The sequence below is a fragment of the Molossus molossus genome, unplaced genomic scaffold, assembly GCF_014108415.1.
Source record: "Molossus molossus isolate mMolMol1 unplaced genomic scaffold, mMolMol1.p scaffold_m16_p_8, whole genome shotgun sequence".
In the NCBI taxonomy this organism is placed as follows: Eukaryota; Metazoa; Chordata; class Mammalia; order Chiroptera; family Molossidae; genus Molossus; species Molossus molossus.
In genome coordinates, this window is record NW_023425402.1 from 56350523 (window position 1) to 56369711 (window position 19189).

General features: G+C 35.1%; 1 pseudogene; it reads left to right on the forward strand.

Annotated features, from left to right (window-relative positions):
- Positions 1-17820: 17820 nt before the first annotated feature.
- Positions 17821-18404, forward strand: LOC118621760 (annotated as a pseudogene).
- The last annotated feature ends 785 nt before the right edge of the window (positions 18405-19189 follow it).

A 19189-nucleotide genomic window follows, 5' to 3' on the forward strand; every position in this document is an offset into this window, starting at 1 on the left:
TGAGGATAAAAAAAAAAAAAAAAAAAAAAAGTATTGTAAATGTATAGCATTATTCGTATATTTATGTATTTCACCAACTAACTATTCTAAAAAGAAACATATAGCCATAGTAGGGCTTATGTAGTTTCTTTCCATTTTATGCTTATCCAGCGATATCAACATTTTAGGATAAAAATAATTTTAGTAAATACATGTGCAACACCAGCCATTGATATGAAGAATATATGTAATGAGTTAGCTATATTCCAGGAGAAAAAAATCAGATGATTAATTTTCAAGTGTTTCAAGTAGAACATTTAAAGAGAAACAAATAATACAACTATGTAGAAAAATATTTATAAAACATACCCTGAAATAACACAGTGGTGGCTTAAGACCAAAAAAAGAGTTCCACTATCATATAGCTTTCCATGTAGAACCCATAATGTCCTTGATAGAGACCATCATGTACTGGACACACATGCTGTTTTCTACTATTCTTTTTATTAGCCTTCATTCTTGCTCTTCAGGGTTTCTATCATAATAAAAGAAAATAAAATTTTAACCCCAGAAGGATTTTTACAGTAATGCAAGTTATTGATCGGTGCAAATTTTTTCAACTGGAGCTTACTATTGCATCCAGATTCCTGTATGTCCAGCAGGTTAATATCAGTAAGGCACAAGTTGTTAGAAAACTATCAGTAATTTTCCCCTCTCAATGTTGCTACATATTTCAAGCTCCTATGGAGCAGTAACAAAAACTTTATTTCTTTGTTTTTATCCATACCTCAGACTTTGAATATATCATGAGTGATAAAGATCAGTCATCAAATACCAGTTTAAATCATACTTTTCCTATGTTGGTAATCCTAAAAAAATGTATTTTAATGAACATACCAATGACTGTTATCCAGCCCAGAAAGACATCTTAAATACCTACAATATCCCCACAGTGCTCAGAAGATCATGAGTGAACTATACATAAACAGTCATTGCTATTGTCTTTCTTCTCTAATTGGACATCTTATCTTTCCATTATCTGCCTCTCTTAGTCATTGCTTTTCACTAACATAGGGTAAAAGAGAGTTTACTTTCATCATCTGCAGCCAATTTCTCTGGAACATATACTAGATACATGAAAACTACTTGTAATGTCAGACACATCTAAATATCTCTGAATGACAAGGTTTAGCCATAGACCTGGGGTCTTGAAAGTGTGTTTGTTTCTACCTAAATGCTTGGCTCCATCAGAGTCTACAACCCAAGTTGATTAAGCTGTGCATATGGGGCTGTCCACTTGCAGAATGGCAGGTGGGAAGTTTTTCAGAAGAAGTAGTTTAATTGGTGACCTTTAAAATAATGATTCATTACTTTAAAACACTTTTATTATATCAGCATGAGTGCTCCAATTGAAAGTAATATATTTAAATCAAAAACAGTAGGTCTTATTTAACCTATCTTTAACCCAAAAAGTACATTTTAAATAATTTGTTAGAATTCTTTATATTTTTCTTCCCTTTCCTTTATTCCTTCTTTTGCCTTTGATTCTTTCTCTTCTTTGCTTCTATTTTCCACCATCTCCCTTTCTTCTTTTTTTTGTTTTGTTTTGTTTGTTTGTTTGCCTTTTTTCCTTTTTCCCTCCCTCCATTAAGCCCTGTTTTTGTTACTTGGGTAGTCTCCATTCGTTCATTTGCAAATGAAGTGGTCTCTGCAGAGCAGACTCTAACCCCAAATAGTCAAAGTCTTTTCTATATTTCCTGAACACAAAAGTGACTTCAGGAATGACTAACTCTTTCAACCAGGCAAAGAAGTCAGACCAGCATTCAGTTTTTAATCCTATTTTTATTATATAGGTAAAGCACCTGGTAAGGTTCTGGGCCTTAATAAAAATTAGTTCACTGCATTTCTTCACTGTCTAATACTGGGTTTTCTATAATGGCCCAAGAAAAACAAAATGATGACATATTATTATTATTTGCCCAGCCCAAAGGCAATTCTTTTAGGTCTCACATTTGGCCAGGAATTTGCACAGAAAAATAAAAAAAAAGAATGACTGACAAAGTTGGCAAACCATTAACCAACATGCTAAATGTGTTGCATGACCCACAAAAATCAGATTCCCACATGCTAACATAGATCTGAACCTAGTGCAGATATATGCAAGTAGGCAGCTACTCTACTACCCAGAAAATAAATGGCTGCGTAGAAACTATATTTACTGGGGCATGTTTGTGATTTTTAAAGCAAAATTTTGTGACCAGTTTTCATTATATTCTGGGCTATGTAACTTATGGCATACACATTTATAAATAAAAGCATGAGAGCCTCTAAATCACTGAGTTAAGCTGAAATGATGCCTCTAGGGTTTTGGATTGTGAAAAAATTGAAAGGAGACAAAGCAGGGATCATAAGGCAATATCCTACAGGAAGCAAATTGATACCTGGGATTACAGTAGCAATTCCTTTCTGGCGTTCGTGAAGAAATATATTTTAGATAAACAAATAGGCAGAACATTTTGGATCTCTGTAAATAGATCTAAAAAGTCAGACAAGAGCCTTTCCCTATATGGGCACACATGACATCATTCATAACCTTTTGAGCAATTGGTGCATTTGGAGGAGCTGTAATCTGCAGATATGATACTAAAGTTGGACCATTCACTCTATTTCACATTATAGTACTAATGGCAGAGCATGAGGAAGGCAAGTGATGACTAAATTTTTTCATGACTTTTTAAAAAATAATAGAATTTCACTTGTCTTTCTGGATCTGAAAACAGTAATAAGGGTAGATTTATTTCCATATTAGCTTTTTATGATAAATGCTATTATTTTTATTTTCTAATGGACATACAGACCAGAAAGTTAAGTGACACACAGAAGAGATCCTAAACCACTGTCACTTTCTATTTTTAAGTCATATGTTCAACAAGTATTAATAAGGAGTTCAGAGGGGATTGAAATGAAAAAGGACACACCATGTTATTCCTTAAGGAATTTAGAAACAACAGGAGAGAGGCAATGTTACACAAATATTTTTGACGCAAGAAGTAGCTTAACATACACTATTGGAAAAGTATGAACACTGGGCCACCAAGTTTCAAAAGAAAGCAGAAATATGTCCAAGAAAACTGTAAAAAGCTTTGTGGGAAAATGTCATTAAACCTAGACCCTGAATTATAAACAGAATTTTGAAATGAAAAATATCGGTGAGATATACTCTAAGAACTCAATTTTAGTAAAATTGCATTTGTTCCTGTTGGATATAAACCTTTAAGTAAAATTAAAATTTAACAAAAGCAGAAAAACCCTTTGACTTTCATGCTTATAACTTTCACCAATTATTTCTCATCTGGTACAAAGATCAAAGTAGACTGGGCTAAGAAATGGTATGAGCAAAGAATAAAAACTCAGTAACTCTCTGCTGGTCAGGACTACTAGAGATGGAAGGATGGAGCAGCATTACTGACATCAGCTGGGGAACTCTGTGGCATAACCAGACGGCACTGTAGCTTCAAATAAAAACACATGCACACTTTCCCATTTAGTTCAGTACTTATTTTAAAAGACATCAGAATAAGAAACATCAATAACAAATTACTACATATTTTTATGTTTTCTTTTTTAGTGCATTTTCCCTTTTACCTAGCAATGAAAAACATTATATTATTTTGATTTTATTTGAATATATATTCATCTGGATAGGGTGCAAGATATAAATTGGTTGTGTTGCTTTGATAAAGTGCATAAATTACTCTCCCCTTTATTCATGCCATTCCCTTTCATTATTTATCGTTACGTTCACCAAAGAGAACAAATAAATCCTATGACACTATGCAAACCCCTGTTGGAAATATTTTCTGTTCGAATACACTAATCCCTTTCCCAGGGTGAAGGCATTGCAAACAGCTCCTCATGCCCTAAGTTTACGCTGTGCACTTAGGTTCACTCGTGGACATGTGCAAAAACAAATGTTACTAGTGGTTGAAAGCAGACACTCGGGACCTGGAGAAAACAGAGGGTAGGCGTGTTTGATATAAGAATAACCAAAACCAAGAATTCCCATCTACCTAAAAATTAGTTGCAGGATTATTATTAAAGCAACTTTCCCATTAACTCATGTTAATAACTCTGGATTTGAAAACATTATCTTGGGTCATTGCTGGTATATTTCACATTCTCGAAGGTAGTACTTTCAGTATCAGTGAATGTAAGATATATCTGACTACAATCCTTTGCATAAGCAGTGCAAAAATATTCAGAACCAACAGAAAAGAAAAACAAAAGCATTTGTATGCTCAATTTGAATAGAATTAGTAAATCAGGACCATGCAAACGAAATTTAGGTATGAAGGCAACATATCCAGAGAGACAAGGAGCAGGATGAACAGGGGTTGCTGGAGCAGGGAGGGAAGGGGAGAGTGTGGGAGGACCAAGCAAATAGCCTCTTTATACATTGAGATGGTTTTGAGAATAATAATGTGCTAGTTTCTTCTTCTTTTTTTTTTTTAATCCAAGTAGCTATTGAAGATTGTAATGATTTCAGTCTAAAAAGCAATGCTGGAAAGCCTCTTTGGAGATTGCCAACTCCCACTGTGCAGAAACACTGTGTCCCTGTGCGCTGGTGTAATGGAGACAAACAAAAGAAACACTTCAAGGAAAGGGGAGGCGAAGAGGGAGGGTAAAATCGCACGGAGGATGTGATTCCCAGAAAAACAGTAAGAGTTTTAGTAATGACCAAAAGCAAGCATAACAACCCCTAAGATCGAAACTGACGTTAAGTTAAATAAAATGCTCCACCATTTAATATATTACATAATGATATGCTCAGTCAAAATAACAATAACTTATCATCAATGATAATGATCTAGCCCCACTTGCAATGATACCCCACCCCACTTTACATCGGCCCCGTTTGATAGCACCTTTTTAGATATCTGTATGGACTCCCCCTGGGAGAAAATATATTTGAAAGATTATTAATTATGGAAAAAAAATGTTGCTCTATTGCTCTATCTGCTTGCACATATCTCTCTATTTTCTCCCTTTCCTTTGGCAAAATAAATGCTTTAAAAATCAACATATGTAACTACACAATGAAAATACCCTAATTAAGATTATTCTCCTTAGTTACTTCAGTTCCTATAAAAATTTAAACATGGCTTATTACTTCCAGATTCTGACCATTATAAAAAGGTCAATAATAATTACTGTTTATTTGCTTTCAAATGCTTTTAATGTAAAACTTTTGTGAGATGGTGAAAATCAGTATCGTGTGCACTTTCTAGAAACACCTTCTCAGATCAGCATTTTAGAAAAGTATATTTAAATTTGTTTTTAACCTCAGATAATTGTAATTGCCATGTCTATTTTTAAAGTGAAATATGAAGGACTAACTTTGCTTTATGCCATTATTTCTATACCAGGAACTGATGCTTCTTGGATATTGTATCTTTGTATTTTAAACCAACTTAGAATTTCCAACTATGTCATGCGTCTTTGTATAAGGCTCATCTGTAAGTTTTATTCGAGTGTCTTTCTTGGTATTACTATAAAGTGCAGTAAAGACGAGGCATCTATTACTTGTAACTAACAACTTATCACCGATACACTCACACTGGATCCTTCTGATAAAATATCCTCACATCTCTATTTGGAAAGCAAATCATTGCATCTGAAAATTTTGAAGGAAAGCATTTCTGGCAAAAAAAAAAAAAAAAGGCAGGGGGTAGAAAACATGGTAGCCAAAAATGCTAAACCAGCAATGCTGTCAAAATCATTTTTAAGATCACAAAATATTCTGAAAGTAATCTATTACTTGAGGATTTTTGTTTTTTAAAGAGACATTATCTTAATTATGCTAGCATATAGTAACACTAACTATATATAACAAAGCCTGATATGAAATGTACCAATGTACAGAACTTTCATTAACTATTGTACAAAATATTTTACCAAAGGACACAAAATATTATTGAATAATACTCTTTCATGTAGTATACTTAAATAATCGTTGTTTGATATGATACCTGAAGAGCTATTAAACATACCTGGCTATATGAAAGAGGAATAGCCAAGAATAGTACAAGAATTCTGCTCTCCCTGACAGTCACTGTTTATGATTCTTGGATAAAAAAAAAAAAAAAAATCTTTTGTTTGTTTAATATTATTAAAGAACTTGAAAGACTTAGCTGTTAACTACATACAGATCCATTTTTATTCATAACACTCAAATATTTTATTGTGATATCCCTTGTCCCTGTTGTTTATATCTATTTATTATTAGTGCAAGCTTATTATATACGATATAATGGTAGTATTATTACAAAATGGCAAATATTTCTGAAACATTTACCATGTGCCATGCACTGTTATAAGAGCTTTATGTATACTGTCACATTGAATTCTCACAACAACCTGAAAGATGTATTTTAATATCCCAATTATATAGATGAAAGATTAAATAACTTGCCTAAGAGCAAACACATTTTAAGTGGAAGTTAGAATTAAACTCAGGTAATCTGACTTGTACACAATACTTCTAGTATTGATAAATCAGTGCTTTCAATGCCTAAATATATCTATATTCATTTGACTATATTCAAATTGCTGTATACTTTTATATAGTATTTCTAAACAGTAAAGTATATGTAATTTACCCATTAATTTATAATACACCTCTCAGAGGAAACACTATGATTATCACATACATCTGTCCACTCTCTGGAAAATAAAATTTTAAAGGTAGAATGTAGAAAGAAAAGACAAAAGCATCTCTGATTGAGCACAAGAAGGGAGAAAAGATGGAGGCCACCTAAGACTCCAAGGAGGAACAAAGGCTTTCAGCCTCTTGCTTTTCCTTTTCTTTTGATGATATCGATAGGACTATTGTTTATATTATTCTTGCTGCTTACTTTTTATTTTTTAAAAGGAAGTAAAAGTGTTTGTCAGTTAACAATAAATAAGGGACATGGGCCTTTATTTTACTCTTTCTTTGTAAGATCAAGACAACTATTTTCCTAGAGTAAGAGTTTTTCAGAAGACACTTGAAAGCAAATTCTCTCTTTTTAAATCATGATGCTTAACAAGACAGTCTGGGTAGGTGGTTGTTCATCCTTAACTCAGAAGTAGGTTGCTGCCTAAACTATTAGTAGGTCAGTCTGAAGAAACAACTCTGATAACCTCAGAGAACTCTAAACGATGAAGGTCTGCAGTAGGCTTACCCTCACTTATCAGTCTGACTATTGTCTCTCACAACTGGAAGTAACTGAGTTGCCATTACAGTCAGAACAGAAGCTCTGGGGTATAAGTAAAGCAACTGAGACAGTAAAATACAAAGTCAGGAAAACTAAGCCATGTTCTTTAGACATTTACAACCAGAGAAGAAGTGGCAGAGACTGAGAGCGTTTGCAGCTCCGAGGCATGGTGCGAATTGTTTAGGACAATACATAATCCAAGAAGGGGCAGGGGCTCAGGTAGGGTAATCAGGAAAGCTTCACGGGAGAGATGACTTGTGTCTGTCTGGGTCTTGCAGAAGGTTTTGTCATCAAGCCAACCAAAGAGAACAGGGAGAAGGTGATGTAGAGCTGAAAACATTTCTTGCCAGAAGAAAAATAAAACAATCCAGTCAATTTCACTTGTGCAGCAATCAGTTCTTAGAAACTACTTACAAACTCCAGCGGAGCAGAAGGTTTCTTATCCATTCCCAGCAAGTTTGTAATCCCACATGGGGCTCTCCACATTCATTTGCCAAGAGAATGAATATGGGGCAGCAGTGGTGAAACCATCCAGCAATGCTTTTAACCCCTCAGCCCTCCTTCATTTAGTCGCAGCACCTTCCTCCAATTTTTCTGCTACTCTGTTTGGAGTTCTGTTAAGCAGGGTGTTTGTGGCTTTAAAAAATGCAAAATGGTTGCCAAAAAGAACAGTTTTGCCATGTAGCAAATGTTCATACTCTGCAATGCTAATTTATGTCCTTTCCTATAGTTGTACAGGTTGCTATGTGCAATGAATTAAACATTAATGAAAATTATCTGATGATGCTATTAGGGAATGTACTGAGAAAATAGATGTTTGAGTACAGGTGTTGCCATTCTAAGGAGATGGCTTTTTTTCAAGATTTGAAAAGCCACAGAAATGAAAGCATTTGGAAAATGCAACTATTGAAAAACTTAGCATGAGTAATTTTCTGTTTCCTAATCTGGCTACCAGTTACATGGATGTGTGCAGTTTGAAAAAATTCACCAGGTCTATACTTATGATGGGTATAATATGTGTATATTATATATTAAAAAAAACCTTAAGAAACTTCAGCATTAGCAATAAAACGTTTAATATATTCAAAATGCAGAAATATAAATATATTTATAGTTCTGAATCTAAAATGAAAACACCAGATAGAAGAACATTCTTGCCCACATAGAAGCGGATTGTTTCATCTCTCAAAGAAATATGGTGAAGTGGAGTCGATAGTCTGGCTAAATGATATTCAGGGAAAATTCCCCCAAAATACACACTTACAAATAAAGTATGAAATGCTATTTTAAAAATCTATACTTAAGCTCAATTCATCGCTGCTTTTGTTTCCACCTTTGTGTTTCTTTCTGTATAAGAGGACTGAACAGCCCGAGAGGCTGACAGATAGGTTATGTGCCATTTAACAACAGAGAAGGAGGCTCCACCAGCCACGAGTGGCAATGAGCTGACTGACTTGGTGGACTACTATAGGTGGGAAAATTACCTTGATGTTTTCTACTTGTGCTGATTTTTCCTTCTGCTGACACTCTGATGCTCTGAAAGTTGCTTTGCTCACATCCTCTGCTGCTGGTGTCAAAGCACACTCTCAATCTTCACATGCCAAAGAGGAAGAAAACCTTATTTCAATGCCCAAAAGACTTAGCTCCTGTCAAAGATATTCATTTAACACTCACAGTTGGTCTATGGCAACTTGAAGACGTTGTCTTAAAAAGTAGGGCTTGTAGGGGGGTGGGGTGGAGAAGAAAAGGACTTGCTTTCTAGGGAAATCTTGTGCTTTTCATATCCTGAAGGCATGTAATAAGAAGAGGCTGTACACTCATAAATGAAGAGGGCAATTTCAACTGTTATTTACAAGATCTATGCTACTTCAGGAGAAGGGGGTGGGGTTAGCCAGCATAATAAAATCATTACAACTGGCTAAGAAAGGGGTATTTCAAAAACAATAAAAAGTTTATTATTTGAAAAGCTTTCTCCTATAAAAATAACTGCCACTCAATCTTATTTCTTATTTGGTTTTGGCCAGTTACAGCTAATATATTTCATGATTTTATAAAAATCACCACCAGCATTAATTGCAAACCTTGAATTTTCTTAATATTTCAGCACTCTAAATACAATACCAAAAAACAGTCATTCATAAATATGTGTAGCACTTAATCATAATCTATGTGAAAGAAGCACGTAAAACTACAAGGCATTTATAAAAAGGTAACCTAATATTTTAGTAGATATTTTCTGACTGGCCAAGGGCAGACAGATGACAAGCCATTCTATTTTATTTGACTACATACATGCTCATATTGCATGTTCACTTCAAACCACTTATTCATCTTTTACCCCTTCCCTCACTCCAATATTCCTCTTCAGTAGCTTTATTTGTATCGTTCTGAAACTAATCCCAGCACACAGTAAAGTACACACACTTAGTTCATTGAGCCCTCTTTTCTTTCCTTTGACTATTTTTTAATGGTGTATTTTGCACAATAAATCCTAATTCAGCCAATACCAGTTCATTCAAACAGCATCTAAATTTTAAAATTGGCTCCTTTTCAGACAATTAGTCGGGGTGCCAATTTCCCAGTCAAATAAAACCATTTTCCCATTAACATTTTTAGTTATATAATCTGCTCTACAAATATAATACTATTAAAACTCAATGTGCAAATTAAGTCCCAAGAATATCTCATTTGTTAATTTGGTCATATAATTCCAAGCATACATTTTGCCATCATTTAAATTGGAAATTTTTCTGCTGGCTGATGGCTTTCCAAGGGTGAGAATGTGGCTGAAGAACCCAGTGCATGTCTCAGATTTTCCACACTTTGTACACATGGAAACTGTCTTTGGGCTGCGACTCTCTCCTCTGTCTGTAGAGCATATTGTACTTGCAGCCCTGCCTCTCCTTCTTCTAGGCTGCCAGACACATTTGCCCAAAATGAGTCACTCAGTCTTTGATTTTTGCATTTGAGTTTGGCCTGTCTGATGTTGTTTGCACAGCCATGCCACATTGTTAGAAGTTGTGATTCAATGTGTCCTTGGAGCTTTTCTTTTGCCAACCCTGCTCCTTGGAGTGCCCCAATTTCAGCTCACTGTTGAGCGAACGACTCAGAGCCTTAACGTGAACCATCCTCGTGCATGTCCACTCCCCATGCTCGCTGCTGCACTGATCTCCACTTCACAGTTACTAGCCAGCTTGGGGCACACTTTTAGGAATCTTACTTTCCCATTTATGTCACATATGTCTTGCAGGTGATGTGGGAAGCTGCCTGCGACATCTGTGACAGATCCAGACCTCCCAACCATATGGAAGATTGGACAGTACCAAACATTTGATTGGATCCAGAGTTTGGTGCCACATTTACTGCCAACCAAAAGGCACACGGGCCGTCTTGAGTTGGTTTCTATTTCTTTGTTTCCCAAAACTACAATTCAGAGCAGTTTGATTCTCAACATCAGTTAACACACTACTACTATCATCTACAGACTACTGGGTTACTAGTTACACCACTTTTCAGCTCCATTCTTGGACAAATGACTTAGCCTCTTTAAATATCAATTTTCTTATTTGTAAAATTATGATAATAATTGTCTGATTATTAATAATTAATGATGTATTAATATAAGAGACAGATTAAGAGAGATGATACATATAAATTGCTTAAAATGCACAAATGCTCAGTGGACGTTAGTTATTGGAGTAAATATGATAACACTAGTTTCTCCAGGCATTCATGCAGATTATGGGCCTTGTAAAAGATGTATGTTAACTTACTCCATCAAGTGTCATTTTATTCCTTCATCTATTACAATTTCCATTACATCTGTCTTGAAAATTATAAGAATATAAGTCTCCAATACTTGCTTCAGTCCCTGGACCAAGTAAAATGTTTCAGTCCATTTCACACTCCTTAGCAAATAGTATTATACGAACACTCCATCCTCTCTATGAAGAAGGGTAGGAATCCGCTCTTGAAATGTCCCAATTCAGCAAGAGTTGTTGAAGCCACTTAGACTTCTGCCCATTACTGATCTTTCCATTGTGTGTCCACCCTTCCATTGCTCAGTTCTGAAAATTGGAGTCTAAGATTGATTTTCCAGACCTCATTCAGTTACTCAAGTTTGACCTTTGAGTCTAGTTAGTTAAACCATTATATATAGCTTTGGTTCCCAGACTGACTTATCACACTGATACCATCTAACCTCACAATATCCTCAAGTAGAAATGAAAGGGGTCTTGACAGTCATCTTGTCTTCATGGAAGGAATCCTTTTCTCCCTGTTGAGTAGTCTGCTGCAAGACTTTTACTAAAGGAGATCTTATGGATTTGCAAATCCTTTCCAATGTTAATAAATCATTGGCTCTTATACAGTAAAAAAATCTGTCTGCTTGGATATATATATAATATTGTTTTATTTATTATATAGTTATATACAGTTTATTACTATTAAATTTATTATTATAAATAAATCACTACATTTTTGCATGCCTGATCTTCAAAATGTGGAAAAAACTATAAGGCCATCCTCAAATTTTAAATTTTCCAGCTTAAGCATCTTCAATTCTATCATTTGTCATGATTTCTATCCATCTTCACATTTGTGTGACTCTCCTCATTTAGTTCTTGTACATATATAAACCACACTTTCTTTGGTAGAAAGAAAAACTGCTTCTTTGAAAAAGCACAATAAAACAAAAAGGAATTAGATAATTTAGATTTTTTCCTTCTTTTTGTCATAACAGTACATTTCCCAAAAAGAGTGGGCTGATTCATTTTCTTACCCTAAAATTTGCTACTCAAAGCCATTTGTCCCTGAACACTTTTCTGCAAATATTAAGATTTTGGGCACTGGCTTTAACATTGCTGTCACAAGGATGCTGAACTCATCCTTGTTTACCGACTCCTTATTCTACCTCTAGTGTGCTTTCTGGGTGTGCATAGCACATGGAGTTACATACTGGTCCCATGCCTCTGTTCATCTTTAGAGTCCCTGATCATGGAGTTATACCTTTATTTCTCTGAACTCTTTGAATACTATTGACTGAAACTGTAAGGTAATCATATTTGGTTATGCATTCATGTGACTATTTAAAATTCTAATATATAAATATTATTCTCTCTCAAGGTTGATTTAACTTCTACTTTATGTATAAGTTCTTGTACAAAAACAGTTGAATGCATCACACTGCTTTTTCACTCTCCTGAGAGAGTAGGAGGATAAAAGCACATCAAATGTATTTTAAAGTACTGGTGTAAAACAGTGCCGTTATTCATCCTTGACTCTGCCACTGGATCAGTCCTCTTATTTAAAATAGGAAAATTGTCCAGGCTGGTGTGGCTCAGTTGGTTGAGATTCCTCCCAGGCACTGAGAGGTCACTGGTTCAATTCCCAGTCAGGGCACATGCCTGGGTTTCAGGCTCCATCCCCAGCAGGGGGCGTGCAGGAGGTAGCTGATGGATGCTTTGCTCTCACACTGATATTTCTCTCTCTCCTCCCTTCTTCTCTCTTTAAAATAAATAAAAACATGTTTTCAAAAGGAAAATAGGAAAGTGTAAGGCACACCTTCCTTTAGGTAGGCTGTGGACTCACACACGTGTTCAAAAATACTTTTTCAACATCAAATGCTACAAATTAGATGTTTCTTATAAACAAGATTTAGTCATCCATTTAATTATAATTATAATCTAATCAACTTCAGTGACAACAATGGTATTATTACTCTAGTTTAGTATTTCATACAAAAATATGTGCTTATATATATGCATGATTTATATGTGTATATGTGATTGTACATGCATATATATATATATTTTTTTTTTTGAAATATTCATTATTCTGTGTCCTGATCCTTCCTCCTTTGTTTCTTCCTTAGAATTATTGGGCACTTTCTTAACACAGTTTCATATTTTTTCAAGGCTATCTTTTGTTCATTCTTGCTTCCATAACTCCATTATTATGGATACATTATACTTATTAAACTAATTAGCATCCAATTTTAAAAATATTGATTGGAATTATTTGTATTTCTCAAATGTTATTTTGAATTCCCTTTAATCAGATCAATGACTCTTGTAAAATATAATCTGTTTGATGTTTTAAGAACACCATCATCAATCAGGTGGCAATTTATCTGAAATTGTTAGCAATGAGCCACAAAAAGAAAATGATAGATAATTTTTGGATAATATATTATTTTTACCTATGCAAAATAATGGTCTTTCACTGAAAAAAGACATAAAACCATCTGTGAACTCAAAGCTTTCAGTTTCCTTCCCAGGAAGACATATTCCATGATCCTTCTACCACACTTGTTCAGTTATTTAACAAATATTTCATTGAGTGCCTTCTCTGTGACAATCATTTTCCTGACCATATAGGCAGGTGAATCTGATATAATGGGACAGACTTAGTCATGAGGTCAACTGGCTGTAATTGACATGTTGTACATAATTCGTGGTTGCAGTGCAGACAGGACTTCAGGTCTGAAGCCAAATCCTCCTTAAGATGGTCTCATCGATTCAATACCTACAACTGATCTTTGATTCAATTCATCCTATAGTATTTTCTCAGGAGTATGCTGAGACTGTTGTTATACATGAACACAAAGATTTGTTTCAATTTTCTACCCATTCATAGAAAGACTTAGAGTTGGCTCCTTAAAGAAGGTGATGGGTCCTTACTCTGATAAGACAAATGCACTGGCTATTGTGTATTCTCACGTGGAGAACTTGAGAGTCAGTAAAGCAATACCTCCCTACCAGAAGATTTCTATCTTCTTCCTGCTTTGGAGCATTCTTCATAAGTTATCATAGTCTTGTCACTAAAGAAATCACATGTCCTCTAACTTTGCCTGTTGGCACCTTTGCATCAATGACCATCACCACTGTGACAACCACAGAAACACTTTCAGAAATCAGCATACCACTAACTTAGCCAAATCAAATCAACATTTCACCTGCATGTATTTTTTTTTTTTTTGGTACATGCCTCTAGTGGAAATTGAACCTGGGACTCTCTGGTTCATAGACCGACGCTCCAACTGCTGAGCCAAACCGGCCAGGACACACCTGCATGAATTTTTGACAGAAATTAGATATAAATCCTCATGTCCCTAAATTTATTTGCTCTGGGGAAAAATCCATCCTTTTATAGCTCATTGTTCTGGTTTTTCTTTTGTTGTCTGCTTCCACACACATGAGTGACAATGGCAACATTTACAATGATTAAATCTTCATGATAGATGACCACATCAAAAATGACCTAGTTGCTACTCGCAATGGTATTTGCAGCTAGTGTTCATTAGCTATGGCCTTGTGGACATTGGTTAAATTTCTTAATTATCAAAAAAAGTCCACTATATAAAGGAGATAAGACTATTATAAAGTAATTTTGAAAAATTAAAAAAAAACATAAAGTCAGGGTGCAAAATGATTTCTTTTTTTTTTTTTTATCCTCACCCGAGGACATTTTTCCATTTTTTTTGTTCAGATAGAGTGACAGGGAGAGAGAGAGAGAGAGAGAGAGAGAGAGAGAGAGAGAGAGAGATGCAAAAGGGACACATTGAGTGGCTGCCACCCGCACAACCCAACCAGGGCCGGGACAAACTGCAACCGAGGTATGTGCCCCTAGCGGGAACCGAACCCAGGTCTCTCTGGACCTCAGGCCAACGCTCTAACCACTGAGCCAAAGTGGCCAGGGCACAAAGTGATTTCTAAAACACCAAAGACCTACACAGGACATAAACCAATGGTTGTTTATACACATTAAACTCAGCATAAGCAACATTACAAATCTAGTGTGTTTAAACTATTATAGCAGTGTTCCGTAAGAATTTCTTGTCCCCAGTGTGTATGCAGCCTTCCTTCATGGATTACTCGTATGAACCCATAATAAACTTTAATAATTTTATATTTTCATGCATATCAAATTCAAGTTTTCAAGCTGGCATCCCTAGCCCTGTACCATCACTGCTTTCTAACACATCAAACTCACTCTCCACTGCTGACATTTGGTGTTCTTTCTTCAAGAACTATTCAAAGGCCCAGCTGGTGTGGCTCAGTGGTTGAGCATCGACCCATGTACCAAGAGGTCACCAGTTTGATTCCCATTCAGGGCACATGCCCATGTTGTGGGTCCAATCCCCAATAGGGAGCATGCAGGAGGTGGCCAATCAATGATCTCTCTCATCAATGTTTCTGTCTCTCTTTCCCTCTTCCTCTCTCTCTCAAATCAATAAAGAAGAACTATTCAAAGTGTCACTTCTTCTATGATATTGTCTCCACTTGCCAATATCTATACCTTTCTGTCACTCCTAAAACCTGTCAAAATACATTTCTACTTTCTCCTATAAGTAAACTTTTTACAGAAGTAAAATATTTGTCTTAGCTCAGGCTGCCATAACAAACTAGCATAAACTGGGTGCCTTAAACAACAGAATTTATTTTCTCATCGTTCTGGAGGCTAGGATTCTGAGGGTACCAGCATGATCAGGTTCTGAAGAAGGCTCTCTTCCTGGCATTCAGATGGTCATTTCACTGTGTCCTCACGTGGCAGAGAGAGAGAGAGAGAGAGTGAGAGAGAGAGAGAGAGCATGCTCTCCGGTGTCTCTTCTAATGAGGATACTAATCCCATCCTGAGGGTCCCACTCTCATGACCTCAATTAACCCAGTTATTTTCCAAAGGCCACATGTCCAAATAAAATCACATTAGGAGTTAGAGTTCCAACATATAAGTTTGAGGCAAACAGTTCAGTCCATAGCAATATACATTCAGGGAAGTGAACAAATCATAAAAATACATTTGATGGAGTGGATATATAGATCAAGAAATAAAAATTGCCAGGAGGCCTGAAGTCACTCTTATGCTACTTCCTAGTGATGACTCTCTGCAAACAAACCGATTATTCTGACTTCCAGCACCATAGATAGTTCCCCTGTTTTCAAACTTCATACAGATGGAATTACTTGTACTCTGTGCCTGGCTTCTTTTGCTCAATATCATATTTGTGAGATTCTTCCACATTTTCACATGGAGCAGGAATTTGCTAGTTTTTATTGTTGTACAAAATGTTATTGTTTGAAACATCACAATTTATTTTTCTGTTATATTGCAGATAGACATTTGTGTGTTTTCAGGTTAAAAGCCATTATAAAGTCTTTTGATGAACATTCTTTTACATGTTTTTGGTACACTTACTTATGTACTGTGCAGATATATATATATATTATTATTATTATTAGAAGTGAAGTTACTGAATCTATCATGGATTATGTTAAATTTAGTATACAATTCAATATTCACAATATCGTACGTTTTGTCAAAGCCTCTTTTAGTTTAATAAAGTGCATTTCTGTTCATAGATTGCTAAGGTTTTTATCATGAATCACTGTGGAATTTCATCAAATGCTTTTCTGCATCTTTTGAAATAATGAGATGACTTTTCTCCTTTATTTGGTTAATGGAATAAATTTAACTGGTTGATTTTTCTTGAATGTTGAACAAATTTAAGATTTCTAAAATAAATCTAACATTATATGCTGGCATTGAGTTTGAGATTTTTTTCTCTATGTTCATAGATAGGTTTTTAATTTTCCTTTCTTGTAATGTCCTTGTCAGGTTTTAGTAAAAAGTTTATGCTAGTCTCTAAACATATATATTTATGAGATGGATAGTATTCCATCTATTCATCCCCTTAAGTTTGTGTGAGATTGTTTTTATGTCTTCCTTTAAGGTTAAATATATCTAGGCCTAGAGCTTTGTTTGTTTGTTTTCGGGTTTTTTTTGTTTTGTTTTGTTTTGTTTTTGCAGGAGGGTTTTAAATTACAGATTCAGATCTATTAATAAAGATGATACTATAAGTAATTATATTACATTTTGTATCCAGTTTAACAAGTTGTTTTTCAGGAGTTTAACTTTCATATACATTTAAAAATATCATACTACTTATATTATTAGGATTGATAATTCTTTATATAATTAGCATTTCTGATGATGTGGCTTCTTTTTTTTTTATTATTATTTTATTTTTAATCCTGGTGTTGGTACATTGGTAACTTCTTTTTTTCCTCCCTTTACCAATCTTGGGAGGTTATCAGTACTATTACTTTTTCCAAGAGATCAACTCCTGGATATGTTGATTTTTTCAATTTGTCTCTTATATTATTAATTTATGTTCATATTGTCATTATTTCTTTATCACTACTTTCTTTGTTTTTAGTTCTTGTGATTTTTATAATCTCTTGGGATGGTTACCAATCATGATTATTGATATTCAGCCTTTTTTCCTATGTATGCATTTATGGCTATATATTTCCCTCTAAGCAGGCTTTGGCTGCATTCCATGGGTTTCAATATACTATTTTCATTATTCAATTCATAATATTTCTTCATTTCCCTCATGTTTTCTCTGACTCATGGATAGTTTAGGGGCACAATGGTTAATTTCTAGACATTCAGGATTTTCCCAGTTATATCTTTTGTTAATAAAATCAACCTTGATTACACTGTAGTCAGAGAGCATACTCTAAGTTCAGTTCTTTAAAATGTATTGAGCTCTTCTCAGGCGGCACTCACCAAGGGAAAGTACATGTTCAGTTCAAACACCAAAATCGTGAAGCCCAATGGCAAGAAGCCAAACGAGTTCGAGTCCGGCATCTCCCAGGCTCTGTTGGAGCTGGAGATGAACTCGGACCTCAAGGCCCAGCTACAGGAGCTGAACATCACAGCAGCCAAGGAAATTGGAGTTGATGGGGGTCGGAAAGCTATTATAATCTTCGTTCCAGTTCCTCAACTGAAGTCCTTTCAGAAAATCCAAGTCCGGCTGGTTCACGAGTTGGAGAAAAAGTTCAGTGGGAAGCATGTGGTGGTCATCGCTCAGAGGTGAATTCTGCCCAAGCCAACGTGAAAAAGCCGTACGAAGAATAAGCAGCAGCTTCCGAGGGGCCGCACGCCGACCGCGCACACGACGCCATCCTGGGGGACTCGGTTTTCCCGAGTGAAATTGCGGGCAAGAGGATCCGCGCGAAGCTAGACGGCAGCCGGCTCGTCAAGGTGCATCTGGAGGAAGCGCAGCAGAACAACGTGGAGCACACGGTTGAAACTTTTTCTGGTGTCTGTAAGGAGCTCACGGGCAAGGACGTTAATTTTGAAGTCCCAGAGTTCCAGTTATAAACAAAAATGACTAAATAAAAGATCCTTCTCCAAAAAAAAAAATAATAATAATAATAATAAATAAAATAAAATGCATTGAGACCTGCTTTATGGAAATATGCATATTTGGCAGTTTGAAATTCTGTCTTCTAAATATGTTGATTTGTTAACTGTTGGTTTCATACCTTTTGTTGTTATATTAATTTCTTGTCTCCTCATTTGATCAGTTAGAGAACTGCATTTAATCTCCAAATATGATTTTGGAATATCCTACTTCACCTTACAGTACTTCCAATTTTTGCTTTTCTATATTGATCCTATATTATTATCTGTATATAAATTTAGAATATAAATATATAGAAATATATAGATTATTTTTCTAGTGAATCTTTTAATCATTAAATTTAGGAACAGTTTTTGCCTTAATTTCCACTGTCTTTTTATTGGAATAGTGTGCCTTCTGCCCTTTGGGGGGGGTTTTCTGGTTTTTTGTTTGTTTGTTTGTTTTATGGTGCTTCACTTAATAACTACATATTACAGCATATTTATTTTTTATTCTATCTGACATTTGTCTTTTAATTAATTTTGTTTATATAAAATAAAACTACTGATATATTTGAATATAAATCTACCATCATACTATTCGCTTTGCATTTATCTAATTTGTTCTTGCTATTTTTCTCTAGTCTTTTATTTTATTTTATTTTGGAATAAGAATGTTTTATTATCTCATTGTCTTAAGGGTATTAATCATGGATATTTTTATGTTGTATATCCTAAATTTCAGCACTTCATGATTCTGGAAT